General features: G+C 48.7%; 1 long non-coding RNA gene across 1 annotated transcript; it reads left to right on the forward strand.

The window, feature by feature from the left end:
* The first annotated feature begins 5573 nt into the window (after positions 1-5573).
* LOC130678940 (uncharacterized) lies at positions 5574-15090 on the forward strand. Its single transcript, XR_008991906.1, has 3 exons — positions 5574-5663; positions 5792-6478; positions 13044-15090. It is a non-coding gene; the product is annotated as an uncharacterized LOC130678940 (long non-coding RNA).
* The last annotated feature ends 1961 nt before the right edge of the window (positions 15091-17051 follow it).

The following is a 17051-nucleotide window of genomic DNA, read 5'->3' on the forward strand; positions in this document are numbered from 1 at the left end:
AGGCCTGCTGGCCAGGGCACCCACGGGGCGGGTGAGGCCACATTCTTCTCTCACTGGAGCCTTGGGGGGTGGCTGGCACCTCCTGGTGGAGTCTGTATGCTGGCTTGTGGGTGCTGGGACAGATGCTGGGGTGAGGCAGGGAAATATTTTTGGGGGTCAAGGTGGGGGGCCCAAGGGGCCACTGCAGGGTGAATGGACTAGTTTGGGAACTGGACTACTTGGGCACATGGCTCACCTTTGCCATTAATGAGCTAGGTGATCTCAGTAAGCCACCACCACCATCCTGTGCCCACCCCACCTCAGTTTCCCCATCCATCAAATGGGCGCAGTAATTAACCCTGCCCACCCTACCTCATAGCTTTTGGGAGGATCAAAGGAGAAAACAAGTCAGGCAGGAGTGAACGCCCTTTATAGTTTGTGGGGCCCAGCACATTGGCTGGCCAGTGAGCCTGGCATTCTCTAGGTGGAGGAAGACGAGGGGAAGGGAAGCAGGGGCTGGTCTCAGTGGTGGCTGACTGACAGTGAGTCTGCCTAACATCCCTGTCTCCTCCCCAGACTTGACATAGTGTCAACAGCAATGATAGCACCTCCTTCCAAATGCAGTCTTTGAGAGTTTACCAAGTCCTTCCATTCTTATTGTCTGTGGCCACCCCCCACCTATTGCCTCAGGGCCTTTGCACTGCTGTTCCTTCTACCCAGAACACTCTTCCCCCAGATGAGTGAAAGGCCTCCTCAGCTCAAATGTCACCTCCTCAGAAACCTACCAGACCACCCATCTAAATTAACTTCTCCCCCTACCCTTGCCCCACCAGCACCCTTCCTTTGACCCCGTGCTCTGTCTTTTGTGACCACCATGATCTTGTTTATACAGAGGACGATTTCCCCAGGAGAGTAAGCTCTGTGAAGGCAGGGACCATGGCTGCCCTTTTCGTTGCTGCGTCTGGAGATGGACCACAGCCTTCCACAGTAGTTATTATTGTCCCATCTTAAAGGGGAGGAGCCTGGGGCTCAGAGGCCAAAGCCACACAGCCCAGAACTGGAGCCAGTTGGGGGCTCTTTCCAGAACAGCCCACAACTGTACCTCTGCATCCTCTGCAGGCCCCACCTAGGACCCCCCAGAAGGTCTAGCCTGTGCCTCCTTCCTTACACATAGGAGGTGCTGTGGGCAGATTTGTTTGGTAGAACGTGCGAAGACAAAGATTCGCTTTATAGAAGAAGCCCCTGGATTCAACATACAAATCTGGTTACTCCCCTAGTGCCCCAGACTAATACCTTGGGCCCAGTGTGGGGGCACCCCAGGGGCCCCCTTATCCTGCTCAGGCAGGCTGGCTGGCCTAGTAGCCCTCCCAGAATTGCAGAGGCAGCTGTGGGATGGCCGGATGCCCCACCCCCGGCGCCTCTGGGCCCGGAGCCCAGGCCGCAGGCGGATCTGCGGCTGGCACTGCTCCTTTGGCTTGGGGTGGGAATACCACAGGGATTTTAAAAATAAAGGGCCTTGAGCCAGTGGCCTGGCCCAGCAAGCTATGGGGAGGGTTGGGGGCCAGACAAGGACAATGCGATGCTGAGTCTTGGGGGCTGTCCACCCACAGGGAGGAGTCAGGCCAGGGGAGCCCCAGTCTCCCCATCCCCCATAGTGCTGCTCCCCAAGAACACTCCCTCCCTGCCTATCCTAAACATGGGTCTCAAATATTTATTGAACACCTTCTGTGCGCTAGGTTTCAGTGAGAGCAGGGTGGGATTCTCCAGCCTCTTTTTCCCCCCTGAGCTGTGCTGCGCTCTCCAGAGTGGGCCTTCTCTTTACCCAACCCCAGGCTGGGTTATTCGAGTGCCTACTATGTGTCAGGCTTGCTCTGGCCTCCCTCCTATCGCCTCCCTGTGCTTTTTCCTCTGCTCTTATGCTCCCTTGGGCCTCTCCCCCACCTCAGGCCATTTCTGTCTCCCTCTCTCTCCTTTGGCCCAGCTAACAGGAAGCAGCCGGAGAGGTCAGGGGCCGCCAGGCCTCCAGAGCCCAGCGTCTGCACACACGGGGGCCTGGCTGTGGAAGGGGGGGCACTTCCTGTTTATGAGAACCACAGGACCCCCAGGGGCGGTGCCTTGGACAGGCCTCTGGAGCAGCCCCTTTAGCCTGGACCTCAGTCCCCCCTCGGGAGGCCCCCACATATCTGTACAGGTCCCAAGCAGCTACGGGATCCAGGCACTTCCCTCCCTCTGCGCTGCTGGGGGGGGCGAGAAAGGAGGAGGAGTGGGGAGTCTTCGGAACGGCCAGGAATGTGGGAGTTGAACGTCCAGAATGTCCGCAGGAAGCATCTCCGGCTCCAGGGCCCAGCCCCCCACAAGTCTGGGTGTCCCGCCCCACTTTCCTCCTGCCCCTCCTGCTTTGATGGGGGATGGGCTGAGGGAGCCTGGGAGGAGGAGGCCAGACCCCAATTCTGCCTGCTGGGGCCACAGGCTTCGGCTCTGACTGACCGGGCTCTGGCAGCCTCAGTCTCTCATTTCTGGGCTGGGGCAATGGGCCAGCAACTGTGTCGGCGTCGTTCTGCACCGTTTCCCTGCGGCCTCCATGTCCTGGAGGACTGGGCGGGGCCGCCAGGAGGCTTGGGTCCAGCAGGAGAGACCTCAGACCAAGATGCCATTTCACAGCTCAAAGAATCCCTCCCAGTTCGGAGCCCCAGATGCAAGCAGGGGAGCATAAATGGAGGGGTGGGGCTGGCCATCCAAAGGTGCCTGGGAAAGCAAGTAACCCTGCCCTCCCCCCCCACCAGGCAGCCCTGGTCAGTCCACCCCATGGTTGCCCAACAGGTGTTGACTGGGCCTGAGGGTCATGGCCAGCGCGAAGAGGCCAGGCAGAGGGAGACTGCCCTTTACCTCTTCCCCTACCTCTAACCCAGAAGGAGGTGAGCGGAGTGACACCTGTGTTCTCTCTCCCCTCCCGGCCCCACATCTCCAGCTCAGAGTACTGGGAGATAGACCCTTAGGACACAGCATCATCAGTGCTTGACATAGTCATTCCCTAGAAGGCCGTAGGGGCACAAAGGAGCCGGCTAACCCAGAGGGGGCAATCAGGGAAGGCTTCCTGGAGGAGGCTACCCTCTCAACATGGAAAACTAACACCAGGAAAGGATGTGCCTGGCCAGGAAACAGCCTGGTCAAAAATATGGCATTTCCAGAGAAATGTTAGTGATATGGTAGTACTGGAGAAAGGAGCAGGTGATAGAACGAGGGGAGATTTGTGGGAGTGGAGGGATGGGGTAGGCATGGGGAAGGAGCTCGTTTCTCTGGGTCTCAGAGCCTGGGTTTCCTAGGGCTCTGGAGTACCCTTCTCTGCCTCAGGCCAGGAGGCAGAGGGGAGTTAGGTAAAGGAACCACTGTGATTTGATTCGATGAGGCAGACTAGACATGGTGAGGGGAAGGCCCTGGGGACTGGGCTTGGGACCCTAGCCTTTCACTCTGCAAAGCTTCCTGGAGAAGACTGTTGGCATTCTCGCTCCTGAGAGGCCTGCTGGAGCATCTGGATACTTCCCCAAGGTTCTGGGGCTGCTTGCATGGCCATACCATGGGGGAGAAGTCCTGGCCCCGCCATGTTCTGGCTATGCGACTTTGGGCAAGTTATTAACTTCTCTGGCCTCAGTCCCGCCTCTGTAAAATGGGGCTAAAGAGAGAACCTGCCCCAGGGGCTATTGGTGGATGGAATTAATTTTGTAAGCATCTGGCACTAGTGGGCACTTATACCAGTTAACAAGTACTATTATTACTTGGGAAAAAGAGAAAGTTGGTTTTCCCCCAAGGACATGCTGACAGGTGGGTGGAAGGGTGAGTTATCAGAAGAGCCTTCAAAAAAAGACTTGATACTTTGCCCCTGGGATTCCCAGACTTGCTTGAGCCAAGGAACTCCCTGGGGATTTTATTAAAAAATACCAGCTTTCCATCCCCAGACTCTGACCTGGCAGGTCTGGGGTGGGACAGGCCTTGGGATTTTTAAGAAGGCCCCAGGCCTGAGCTTTCTGCCAGGCAGGTATGAGGCACATTCTTCTCTGATGACAGCAAGGATTCACTCTAAATGCTTCCTCCTTGGGAAGCCATCCCTTCAAAATACTGTTTGAAAAAAAGCTGCTGTTCCCTGAGTACATGCCACCTGTTGTAAGCCCTTTCTGTGTTAACTCACATGACCCTCGTAACAACCTTATGATGTGTAGGTACCTACTGGGAAACCGAGGCCTACAGCAGCAACTTGGCCAAGAGCCCTGTGACTTCTCAGGAGTTGACTTGGGATTTGATTGTGGACATGGGACCTTGGCCTTCGGGTGGTAGTGTGCGCATGTGCCTCGAGCCTTGGGACACTTGATAAGATGCTTCCAGATGTCTTTGGATAGGAGCTGGGAAATCATCCTTTTCACTCCTTTGTCCTCTAAGATGGTGACCTAAGATCAAGAAATGGCCCGTCCTGCTTTAAATCCCTCTGGGAGGCAGAAAACAGGGATTTAGCCTCCTGCACCCTACTTACCTTCTCTGGGTCTCCTGTTCCTTCCCCCTGAGCTGGTTTCCCTGCCTCTAAAATGGCGATGCAGTCCCTCCCTGCATGTCATCAGTGAGTTGCCAGCCCAGGGGTGGGAGGAGGGTACCTGAACTATAGGATGGATTCTTTGAGACCAGGGAGTGGCGGGGGTGGGGGTAGGGAGGAGGGTAGGGGCACAGTCTCTAAGAGTTGCTCAAACTCACTTGCACCCAGGGTTAGAACCCTTTCCAGCCAGTGTCAAGCAGACTCCAAAGGCTGAGGAGGTCACGCTGTGATGGCGCGGCTGGGGGTGGCGGGAGTAGGGAAGGGTGACTGGGAGCTTGGCTTCTCTCTTCCTGCCTGACACCCCAACAGGCCCTGGCTGGCCACTGCTAGTGATTCACCAGCTTTAAGGCTTAGTTTCATCTGTAATCAGGAAACAGGCCACCACAGAGCCTGGGGCATGTTCTGGAGAGATCAGTGAGTGCCCTCCCAGAAACCTGCAGGGGAGGGCCAGGAGGCGGGAGGGTGGGAGGGAGAAGGTTAAAGTTCTGACTCCAGAGAATTTGCGTAATTTATTATTTTCTTTGAGGAGGGTGAGAAATTCCGGAGACCTGACAGCCCTAGAAACCACTCACTCACTCACTCATTCTAGTTTACTGAGCCCCTTACACTGCGCCATTTACCATGTACCTTGAGAAGTAAAGTGAAGTTTTCCAGGAGTTTTCTGGTGGGGAGACCACAGTGTAATTGGGTAATTCCTGCACAGGGCCATGAGGGGTGTGTTTATAAAATCCAAAATCCATGGAGGAGAGAGTGATGAATTTGAGGTGAGGGGTGGCAGCATGGATAGGGGGAGGATTCCGAGGTCCCAACCAGCAGGAATGCAGTGCAGCCTGGGTTCAGAACCTTTGGCCACTCTGAGCATTTCTTCTCCCATCTGCGCCCAGTTTTCCCACCTGTGAACTGGGCACAGTAATGGTGCCTTTCTCCTGGGGTTGCTATGAGAAATTAAAGGGTTAACATGGTAAAGCACTTAGAGCACACACCTGGAGTATGGCCAGGCTGTAATGGTTTACCTGCTGACACTATTGAATGGTGGGGACTGAAGCAAGGGCTGCCTGAGACATGGCAGTGAGCATGCCTGACAGACACAGAGAGGGCTGTTGAGGTAAAGGGCACTGCCTATGCAAAGGCCTGGAGGTGCAGCACATGGGTGTTTTTGACGTCGGTGGGGTAGGGTGAGAGGTGGGAAGGGGCATTTGGAGTACTGACATTTCCTTTGCACAGTCTCTTTAGGGCAGTGGGGAGCTATGGAAGGCTTTTGAGCAGAGGAGTGATGTCGTAGATCTGAGCACCAGGCTACAGAGTGGTGACCGACTGCAGGGCCAGACCAGATCAGGGAGACCAGTGAGGGGGTGGCACAAGGGTCCTGGTTAGAGATGGGGAGGCCTGAACTAGGGCAGGAACTGTGGGGATGGAAAGGTCGGGAAATGAGGACTAGTGGGGGGCACACAGCTGAACCAACAGTGATGAGACATGAGTGAGTAGACACAGTGAGTTGTGGGGAATGGTAAAGCCCAGTGTGCTGGGAGCCATTGATCCACAACATACCAGTATACTCAGGAGGATATTAAGGAGGGCCTCGAAGTGTGTACAGGCGTTGCCCAGGGACCCAGGAGGGAAGAGCAGCCCAGAAAGGGGCCTCCAAAAGCAACAGTGTAGAGGTGGGAAAGAGCCCATGTTTGGAAAGGAGTGGCTGTGGGCGAGTTCGGGTGTGGGGAGGAGATGGTGGGGTGAGGAGTTGGGAGTCTCGCGGGCCGTTCTGTAGGCTGTTGGGGGTGGGGGTAAGCAGGCTCAGCAGAAGAAGAGAAATTAAACATCTGTGTTACTTTCCTGTGGCTACTGGACCAAATTCTACAAACCGGGTGGCTTAAACCAGCAACTTACTCTCACCATTCCGGAGGCCGGAAGTCTGAAATCAAGGTGTGTGGGCGGGGCTCCCTGGGAGGCTCTCGGGAGGATCTTTCCCGGCTTCTTCCACCTTCCCCGCGGCTCCAGGTGCTCCTCGGCTGGTGGCTGCATCACTGCAATCTCTGCTCTCCCCACGTGGCCTTTTCTCTCTCTCTCCCGTGTGCCTCTTCTAAGGGCACTCGTCATTGCGTTAGGGCGCACCTAGATAGCCCGGCATGACCTCATAACGGGAGCCCGATCTTAAAACACTGCTGCAAGGACTCCTTTTGCAAATTAGGTCACATTCACAGGTTCCAGGTGGACCTTACCTTTTGCAGGGGGAGGTACGGTGGGAAGCGGCACCGTTCCACACCGGACAAGATCCTAAACTATTTCTGGTGCGCCATCCCAGGTGGAGCGCGTTACCCCTTTCCCCTCATTTTTGGGTCTCCAGCCCCTCCAGTCATGCCTCCAAGAGCACGGAGGGCGCCCGCTCTTTCCGCGCTTCCACCCCCCCAGGCCCAGAAGTATGTGCGTCAGAAGTAGCCGCCCGCCTTCCTCACCCTCCCTCCAGGCTGGGCTCGCGGACCCGCGGGGAGCGGGCGCCACCGTGTGTCCCTTTCGGAGCGGTGCGGACGCGGCTCCTCTGGGTCCCTGCCCTGCTGACTGCGAGCTGCAGCCCTGTACAGAGCCCCTGCCGTCGGCCAACCACTCCACGCGCGTCGGTTCTGCCGGCCTCAGTACTAAGTGGGGGTTATCACCCCCCTTTTCCAGACGGGGTCACCTAGCCCCAGAGTGACTGTGATTTGCCAAGGTCATAAACCCTCCACTCTTGTCTGACGCCAAAGCAGCCCTGCGCTATCATGAGCAAGAACCCAAACTGTACGCGGACTGGGGCGGACCTGTACACAAACCGTTCGTGTACACAGAGTGAACAGGACGTGTAGTCAGCACGCAGATAAAGACATGGAACACCCCCAGCCTTCCATGGTTCCCCTTTGTGCCCCTTCCAATTCCTGGCAAAGGGAACCACTGTCCTGACCTCTCAGATTTTGATTGGTTTCTGTTCTCTGTGTAAATGGAATCGCGTTGTCTTTTGTCTACAGCTTCTTCGGCTTAGTGTTTGCGAGATTCTCCATGTTGTCCCCTGTCCTGCACGTTGCTAGGTGATACGCCACTGTGCTAATATGCTGCACTTCATTTTATCCAGTCTACCAGGGGTGGGCATTAGGATAGTTTGCAGGTTTTGCCTACTACAAATGTTGTTGTTGTGAATATTCTAGTGTGGGATGTGTCTTTTGGTGAACATGCTGGCTGTATACCTAGAAGTAGAATCGCCAGGTCAAAGGTTTGCATATAGTCTGTTTTAGCAGATGCTGCCAAAAAGTTGTCCAAAGTGATGGTAATAAGGTACATTTCCACCAGTTCTGTTTACTCCACATCCTCACCCACACTTGGCATTTTCTGCCTTTTTCATTTTAGCCATTCTGGTAGGCTGTTTTAATTTTAATTTCTCTGATCACTAATGGAGTTGAGCCCCTTTTCAGGTGTTAATTGGTCATTTGGGTGTTCTCTTTTATCTGTTCAAGTTTGTTGTTCATTTTCCTATGGGTGTATTTGCTCTTTTCATATTGACTTATTGGAGTTCTTTATATATTCTGAGTAGAAATTTTATGCTGTATATATGTGTTGCAAATATCCTCTCCCACTTTGTGGGTTATCTTTTAACTCTTCTAAATATATTTTTTTGTTGAACATAGTTCTTAATTTTAATATTGTCCAATTTATCTATTTTTTCCTCTTTCTCTTTTAATGGTTAGTGCTTTTTTGTTTTTGTGTTTGTTTTTTGTGTTTAAGAAACGTTTGCCTGTTCCAAATTCATGAAGATGTTCTCTTGTGCTTTCTTCTAAGGCTTTATTGTTTTAATCTTTCACATTTAAGCCTGGAATGTATTTCTGTTTATGGTGTGAGGTAAGGGTTGTAGTAGGCTAAAAAACAGTCTCCCAAAGATGTGCACATCCTAATCCCTGGAGCTTGTTACCTTTATATGGCTAACTCTTTGCAGATGTGATTAAATTAAGGTCTTGAGATAGGGAGATAATCCTGGATTCTCTAGCTGGGCCTTAAATACAACCACATGTGTGTATAAGGCAGTGGGAGATTTTACACATGGAAGCTCCTATGAGACTGAAGTAGAGAGAGAGATAGAGATTTGGAGTTTCTGGCCTTGTGATTAAATTGACTGATGTAGCCATAAACCAAGGAATGCCAGCAGGACCAGAAATCAGAAGAGGCAAGCAACAGATTCTCACCTAGAGCCTCCAGAGGGAGCTGACGCTGCTAATGCTTTGGTTTTGGCCTAGTGATACCGATTTTGAACTTCTGACTTCCAGAGCTGTGCAGGTAGAAAGTGCTATTGTTTTATGCCACAAGTTGTGGTAATTTTTTACAGCAGCCACAGGAAGCTATTATAGGGGTCAACATACAATTGCCCCCCTTCCTCCCGTGCTATCCAGTTGGCCCAGCACTTTTTACTGAAAAGCTCATCTTCCTCCCACCGCAAGGCAGTGTCGCTGTGTCCTAGATTAGGTGGGGTTTGTCTCTGGGCTCTATTTTGCTCCACTAGTCCGTTTGCCTGTTCTTGTGCCAACACCACACTGTCTAAATTCCTACACTTAGAGTAGCTCTTGATATCTGCACAGTAAGATCTCTCGTTTTGTTCTTTATTTTGATATTTTATATAAATGGGTTTTCCTTTGCATTTTCATGTACATTTTAGAATTAGCTTGTTCATTTTGGGGAAAAAGATACTGGGATTTTGACTGGGATTACATTGAATCTGTAGAGCAATTTGAAAAGTACTGATAAGTTTATGACATTGAGTCTTCTAGTCTGTGACAATGATATATTGCTCAGTTTATTTAGATCTCATTTAATTCCACACAATAATGTGATTAAAACTTTAAAAAATTGAGATATAATTCACATACCATAAAATTGACTCATTTAAAGTGTATAATTTAGTGTTTTTTTAGTATATAAACAAAGTTGTACAACCATTACCACTAATTCCAGGATATTTTTATCACTACTAAAGGAAACTCCATACACATCAGCATTCATTCCCTACTGTCCCTTCCCCTAGCCCTTGGAAACCACTAGTTATTTTCTGTCTCTATGGATTTGCTTATTCTGAACTTTTCATATAAATGGAATCATACAACATATGGCCTTTGTGTCTAGCTTCTTTCACTTAGCATAATGTTTTCAAGGTTCATCCATGTTTTAGTGTGAGTCAGACCTCTATTCCTTTTCATGGCTGAGTAATATTCCATCGTAGGGATCTACCACATTTGTTTATCCATGAATCACTTGATGGACATTTGGGTTGTTTTTCCTTTTGGGATATTATGAATAATGCTGCTATGAGCATCATGTGTAAGTTTTTGTGTGGATATGTATTTTCAATTCTCTTGGGTATTTTATACCTAGGAGTAGAATTTCTGGGTCATATGGTAACTCTATATTTAACCTTCTGAGGATCAGCTAAACTCATTTCCACAGTGGCTGCACTACTTTACATTCCTGCTGGCCAGATGAGAGGGTTCTAATTTCTCCACATTCTGTCCAACACTAGTTATTGTTGTCATTTCAACTATAGCCATGCTACTGGGTGTGAAATGGATCACACTGTGTTTTTTATTTGCATTGTCCTAATTGCTAGTACAAAGTAGTAATTTGTAGTTTTCAGTGTAGAGGTCTTGCACACCTTTTGTTTGATTTTCAGGTATCCCCCACTTTTCGAAAGTTTTCATTACACCACTTTATGAAAGACCTACATTAGCACCTTGTCTCATTAACTGAAAGAAATTTGAAGAGGATTTTTGTTTCAAGGGAAAAGGATAAAAGAAAATAGCATTCAGCATTTGTTTTGCACCAAGCCTTTATAGAGGCAGGGCACAACCCGAACAGTGTGAGAACGGTGCCGCTAAGCTCCTTCATGGAGAACTACACCCAGTGTCTTAGCATCCAGCCACTAGAGCTTTGAATTGTGTCTGTGAGCATCTGTGTTTTAGCTTGGTTTATTTTGTGCATCTGTTAGCAAGATGTCTTATATAGTATTGGAAAAGCCTAAGAGTGCTTGTTTTTGTGTCTGGGAATGCTCAAAATATTTTTTCTGTATAAATTAATGATACTGCTTTTTTGCTTTGTGCTAGTTACAGCTTACAAAAATTTCCATAGAAATGCTCAACTTTCAAATGGTGTTCCTAGGAATTTAATGTTTTTGATGCTCCTATAGATGGTTTCATTGTTAAAATAGGTTTTATATTTTAGACCAGCAAAATTGAGTGAAAAGAATGTAAAGGGAGTTCCCATATAGTCCCTGTCCCCACACATGCAGAGCCTCCCCATTAACACTATCCTGCTGATTCAATCAGTGAAATTGCTTTGACACTTTATCACTCAAAGTTCATAGTTTATATTAATTTTCACTTCTGATGTTGTACATTCTATAGGTTTTGACAATGTCTAATGACATGTATCCACTATTATAGTAACATACAGAATAGTCTCACTGTCCTAAAAACTCCTGTGTGCTCCACCTATTTATCCCTCCTTCTCCTCAGCCTCTGGCAACCACTGATTCTTTTACTGTCTCCATAGTTTTGCCTCTTCCAGAATGTCTTATTGTTGGAATCATACAATAATCAGCCTTTTCATATCAGCTTCTTTCACTTAGTAATGTACATTTGAGGCTCCTCTCTGTCTTTTCATGGCTTGATTGCTCATTTCTTTTAAGTGCTGAATAATATTCCTTTGTCTGGATGAACCAGTTTGTTTACCTGTTCACCTATTGAAGGACATCTTGGTGTCTTCCAGGTTTTGGGCAATTATAAATAAAGCTGCCATAAACATCCATGTGCAGGTTTTTGTGTGGACTTAAGTTTTCAGCTCCTTTGGGTAAATACCAAGGAGTGTGATTGCTGGATGGTAAGAGTGTGTTTAATTTGTAAGAAACTGCCAAGCTGTCTTTCCAAGTGGCTCTATCATTTTACATTCCCACCAGGCATGAATGAGCATTCCTGTTCCTCTACATCCTTGTCAGCATTTGGCGGTGTCAGTATGTTGGATTTTGGTTCCTCTAATAGGTCTATAGTGGTATCTCGTTGCTTTAATTCGAATTTCCCTGATGACTTATTATGTAGAGCATTACATGTCATAATATTTCATGTGCTCATTGGCCATGAGGTGAGGTGTCTGTTCAGATATTTTGCCCCTTTTTTAGTCAGGTTGTTTATTTTCCTGTTGTTGATTTTTTTTGGATAATAGACCTTTATCAGATATGTCTTTTGGAGTATTTTTTCCTAGTCTGGGGCTTGTCTTCTCATTCTCTTGACAGTGTCTTTTGCAGAGCACAAGTTTTAAATTTTAAAGAAGACCAGCTTATCAATTATTTCTTCCATAGATTATGCCTTTGGTGTTGTATCTAAAAAGTCATCACCCAACCAAAGGTCATCTAGATTTTCTCTTTTATCTTCTAGACATTTAATGGTTTCAGTTTTAAAATGTCATTTTATATTGTGGCGAGTGGATAGAAATAAAGTTGATTTTGTAATATTGACCCCATATCTAGAGACTTTACTAAATTCACGTACATCTGCTGAGGGATGTGTGTTAAAGTCTGTTACCATGACTATAGATTTGCCTGTACCTCATGTTAGTTCCATTAAGTTTGCTTGTATTTTGACACTCTGCTGTTGGGTGTGTACAAACTCGGGATTATGTATCTTCCTGATTGAAATGTCCCTTTTCATTCTAGTCATGCTTCTCCTCTACTCTGAAACATCTGGACAGCCACAGCAAGTTTTGTTTGGTTATTGTTTATGTGTTGTATCTCTTTCTAGCCTTTCGTTTTCCACCTTTCTGTGCTCTTATATTTAAATGTCTCTTGTAAATAGAGTGGATAGTTGGGTTTGCTATTTTTATCTAGTCTGACAATCTTAACTTTCACTTGGAATATTTGCAGTAATTAAAAAAAAACTACATGGTTCACTTTAATCAGCATGAACTGACTCTTTGAACTAAAAGATGACTTAGCTCTTTTACACTTTCTCCCCCTTCCCCTCCTACGTGCTTCCTAGTTATTATTGTTTATATAGTTTTTGCTTTGTTGAAGTTTATAACACTTGAATTCTGTGGGTTTTTTTTTTTAACCAGAACTTCTTCACTTGTTTAGTTTTAATTCTAAATTGAAGGGGATTCAGTGCTCCTCTCAGTCTGTTCCCCACGGCTTTTCCATTTCCAAGTTATTTAGTCATGTCTTATTCAATTGCTTGTCGTCATCAAGTAGCTTTTCAAGAAGGGCTCAGATATGCTTTCTGTTATGACTTTTAATTTAACCACACAGAATCCCCTCATAAAATATAAACATATAAAATAAAGCAAAACCAAATAAAACAATAGCAGGAGGCTCCTGTAGGTTCCCCATTGTCCATACCATTTGTCTTTACTTCATCTCTTCTATGATCTGTCTTAGAAATGGTGGCTCTTAGTGAGATTTCATTCAAACAACTGGTTTCCACTTTATTTCCAGTAGATTGGCTAAAATTAAACCGACCACCTTGCGTGTGGGTGAGGATACAGAATGCTCATGCACCCCCGGTGGGAGTACAAAATGGTACAGGCATGTGACAAGACTGCTTGGCAGTTCCACCGAGGCTGAACATATGCCAACCCTATGACCAAGCAAGCCCACGCCTGAGTATGAATCCAACAGAAAGACACATGTAAGTTTATCAGAAGACATGTACATGAATGCTCATAGCAGCAGCATTTGTGATAGCCTCTAGACAGAAGCTACTCAAATGCTTGTTAAACAGTATACTCACACAGCTGAACACGCTTCAGTAACGAGAACAGACAATCTGCAAACATACATACCTATGTGGAAGAATCTCACTGACTTTTGTGATAAAAGATTCCAGAAACAAAAGAGCACATGCTGTCTGATTCCATTTATGTGAAGAACAAAAACAGGTGCTACTACCCCATGGCAATAGAGGACAGAAAAGTGGTTGCCTCTGGAGGAGGTCTTAATTGGGTGCTGGACACGTTAGGAATCTTGATCTGGGTGGTGGCCATCTGGGTGTGTACGTAGGTACCAATCCACTGAACTCCCACTTACAATCTGCACACCTAACTGTGTTTTATACCTAAGTGGAAAAAAGGGTTTCAGGTATAAGGTCACCTCCACCCAGGGCTTGGAGACTGCATCTGCCATGCACAGACACATGACGGACCCAGCCCCAGTCACCCACTGTGATAGAACAAAGTTTCCAAAAACGTCTGGCCCAGTGTTTTCCATTCCACAAGTGCTCTTCCCGAACCTTGCCATTCCACCACCAAGAGGTGAAGTCTCTGCTCTGTCCCCTCCTCGCCACCCCCAACCTGGGCCAGCTTTGATGAATAGAGTGTGATGGAAGTGACACTGGGTGACTTCCAAGGCTAGGTCATAAAGGTCTTCCTCTGGCTCACTTTTGACATACGGCTTTGAAACCGCCATGTAGGAAGCTGGCTGTCCTGATGTCACCATGCCGTAGAGACCATGTAGTGAGACCAGTGAAGGGCAGAAAGGTGCCTGAGGGGCCCCAGCTGTTCAGCTCTTGTCGCCCTTTGAAGTGCCTAACAGATGCCAACCAAGCAGAGACAAGCTACCCAACAGCAGATTCATGGGCTAAGTTCATGGTGGCGGTTGTTTTATGCTACTCTGCTTCAGGGTGGAATGACATGGACCAGTAGGTGACCAGAACACCAGTTAACCTCCCAGCTTCCTCAGGGCCCTCCCTCCTTCACTCCTGCCAGCTGCACTGGGTGCATGCAGTTCCCCACTGCAGGCATGAGCTCCCTTGACTGTAGTGTAGGAGTCTGCTCCACTCTGCCAGGCCCAGCTTCTGCCCTGCCTCCTCCAGGAAGCCTTCCAGTTCACAGTGTTGGGCATGCTGATAGTGGGGGCTGGTGATAGCAGGGGAGGCTGTGCATTTTCAGGGGCCCGAGGCATACAGAAAATCTCTGTATTTTCTGCTTGTTTCTGTTGTGAACCTAAAACGGCTCTACAAAATAGTCTATGAAAGAAAAAAGTAAGCAGACTCCAAAATCAGACTATGTCTGTGTTCAGATTGCAAACCTTCCACTTACTAGCTGGGTGCCCTTGGGCAAGTTATTTAGCTTGGAACCTCAGTTTCCTTGTCCATAAAATGGGATAGTAATAGTGGCTACTTTGCAGGTCTGATGTGAGGATTAAAGGGATTAAATCTATGAAAAGCACTCAGAATGACCCTGGCACTCCCCAATGTTGACAATTATTATTATTGCCCCAGGCCCTGTGTTCCTATCTTCTCTGAGCTCCAGGAGCTTACTCAGCGTGTGAGATTCATCTGAAACCTAATATGTATGTATCATTCATTCATTCATTCAATTTCTGGAGTACCAGCTGTGCACCAGGCACTGAGCTAAGGATGCTACAATGAAGGTGGTGGACCACCTTTGCCCTCAGGGGCTTACCTTCTATGGGGATGGAAGTGGACAAATACATCAAAGAGCTGACAGATTTTCCTGAGAGCTCCAAAAGGCAAAAAATAAAAGGTGGAGACTAAAAAATAATTGGCGACATCCTTTCCTGAGGTGGTTGGGGAAACTGCTCTGGGGAGGGCCTGTGTGGGCAGAGAATTGAAGGGTATGCAGGAGCTGATCATGAGAACGGGAGGGAAAAGCATTCCAGACAGAGTGGTGGGACCAGTCCAGGGGCTTCTGTGGATTGCAATAGCCGACACAATACCGAACACCCACTGTGTGCAGGGCTCTATGTATATTAACTCACTTCATCCTCAGAACTGCCCTATCTGATAGGTACAATTGTCCTCCCCACTTTACTGATAAAGAGACTGAGGCACCCCAAGGGGGGGTTTGAATGCAGGCTCTGTGGCTCCAGAGTCTGTGCCATGCTGCAGGTTTCTCGCTTATGCCATACCCATTGTGCCAATGGGGAAAATGAGGTCAAGAAAGGAGGTTCCAGCTCCCCAAAGTCCAGTAACAAATGAGGGGCAGAGGAGGGATTTCAACCTGGTTTCTTCAGTGCACACCAAGGCTGCTCGTTCTCCCAAGAGCATGTTGAGGTCAACAGGTTCCTGGTTGGGACAGGTAGACCTGCCCGTGGTCTCACCTAAGCCTTGGCTTCCTTACTTGTCCTAGGAGAGCAACAGCCCACCCCCTGGGGTTGCGTGAGATGGAATGAGTTCAATATCCAGCACACCAGGTCAGAAAGCCCTCAGAGAAGCCAGTGGGATGATTATTCACCAGCCTTCCGGGCAGGTCCGCCCATTCACCTCATCTGTTCCCCTGGGGGGTGGGTCTGAGTCATGGGGACTTGGGTGAGCAGGACTATGGCTTGGAATGGTGCATGTTACAGCAAGTGAGAGGAATGAGGGGCTCTTTGAGAACCAAACACGAGATTTCCTTACCCCTGGGCCTTTGCACTGTTCCTTCTTTGCAGGTCATTCTGCCCAGACAGCCCTTCCCTGTCTGGCCTCTTCCCCAGCTTTGGCTTTTGGTGGCCCTGGATGGAGTTGAGGATTCCCTCTTCTTACCACTGCAAGCAACTTAACCTGAAGTGATTGGCCCAGGGCACCAAACGGGGCTGCTCCCAGACTCTGGGCGAGGAACTGTGCTGGCAGCTCTTGAGAGGGGGAGGTCACACGGGGCAGGGCATGCTAGCACAACACCAACAGTATTGCCCTGTGGCTCCCCATGTTCCAGCTGTTTTCTCATCTGAAAAATGGGGATAACAGACCTACTTCAGGGTTGTTAAGATTTAAGGAACTGATTCTGGAAAACACTTGTACATAACATGTCTTATACATAATACATGTTCTAACTGTTTCCTCTTGTTGTCATTGAGTGCCAAGTTTGTACTAAGCACTGTACATAAAGTCCTTTTAATGGCACACAACTGCTACTGCCTCCGCTTTCCAGTCCTGCCCAGCGTTGCCACCTCCCTGAAGCAGCAGGGCTGGGATTTGCCCCCACCGCTCCTGCTCCTGGCTCTCAGCAGGCCCCACTGGCAGTTTCTAATGTGTAGATGGTATCCATGTACCAGCAGATATGGGCACAGACTTTATCATGATAAATGACCACGTGTTTCCCGAGGCGGGGATAGAGTATGGATACAGCATTTCTCAGACTTGCTGGACTTTGACCACAGGGCCACTCCCAAGCATTTCTGGACCCAGCATCTGGAGGAACACCCTTGGGAAATGTGGGGTCCCTGGTCCCCAGGCTCTTCAGTGACACTTTATGTAGGAGGGGAGTTAGCAATGGTGCTCTGAGAGTTCAGACTTCCATCTCTGAGAAGGTGGCCATGACCTCTGTCCTTTGCTGCCCCCGAGGTGGCCGCCCTGAAGCTTAAGGGAAGGTGCCAGAGATGGCAGTCTGCTCTGGGAAGGACACTGAGGGCTGAGAGGGCGCACACTTGCCCAGGTCAGGAGCAGGTCAAGGCCCTGGTGCTCCCAGGCAGTGCTCCCACACTGAGGGTCCCAGTGGCCCACAGCTG

The sequence above is a fragment of the Manis pentadactyla genome, chromosome 10, assembly GCF_030020395.1.
Source record: "Manis pentadactyla isolate mManPen7 chromosome 10, mManPen7.hap1, whole genome shotgun sequence".
Classification (NCBI taxonomy): domain Eukaryota; kingdom Metazoa; phylum Chordata; class Mammalia; order Pholidota; family Manidae; genus Manis; species Manis pentadactyla.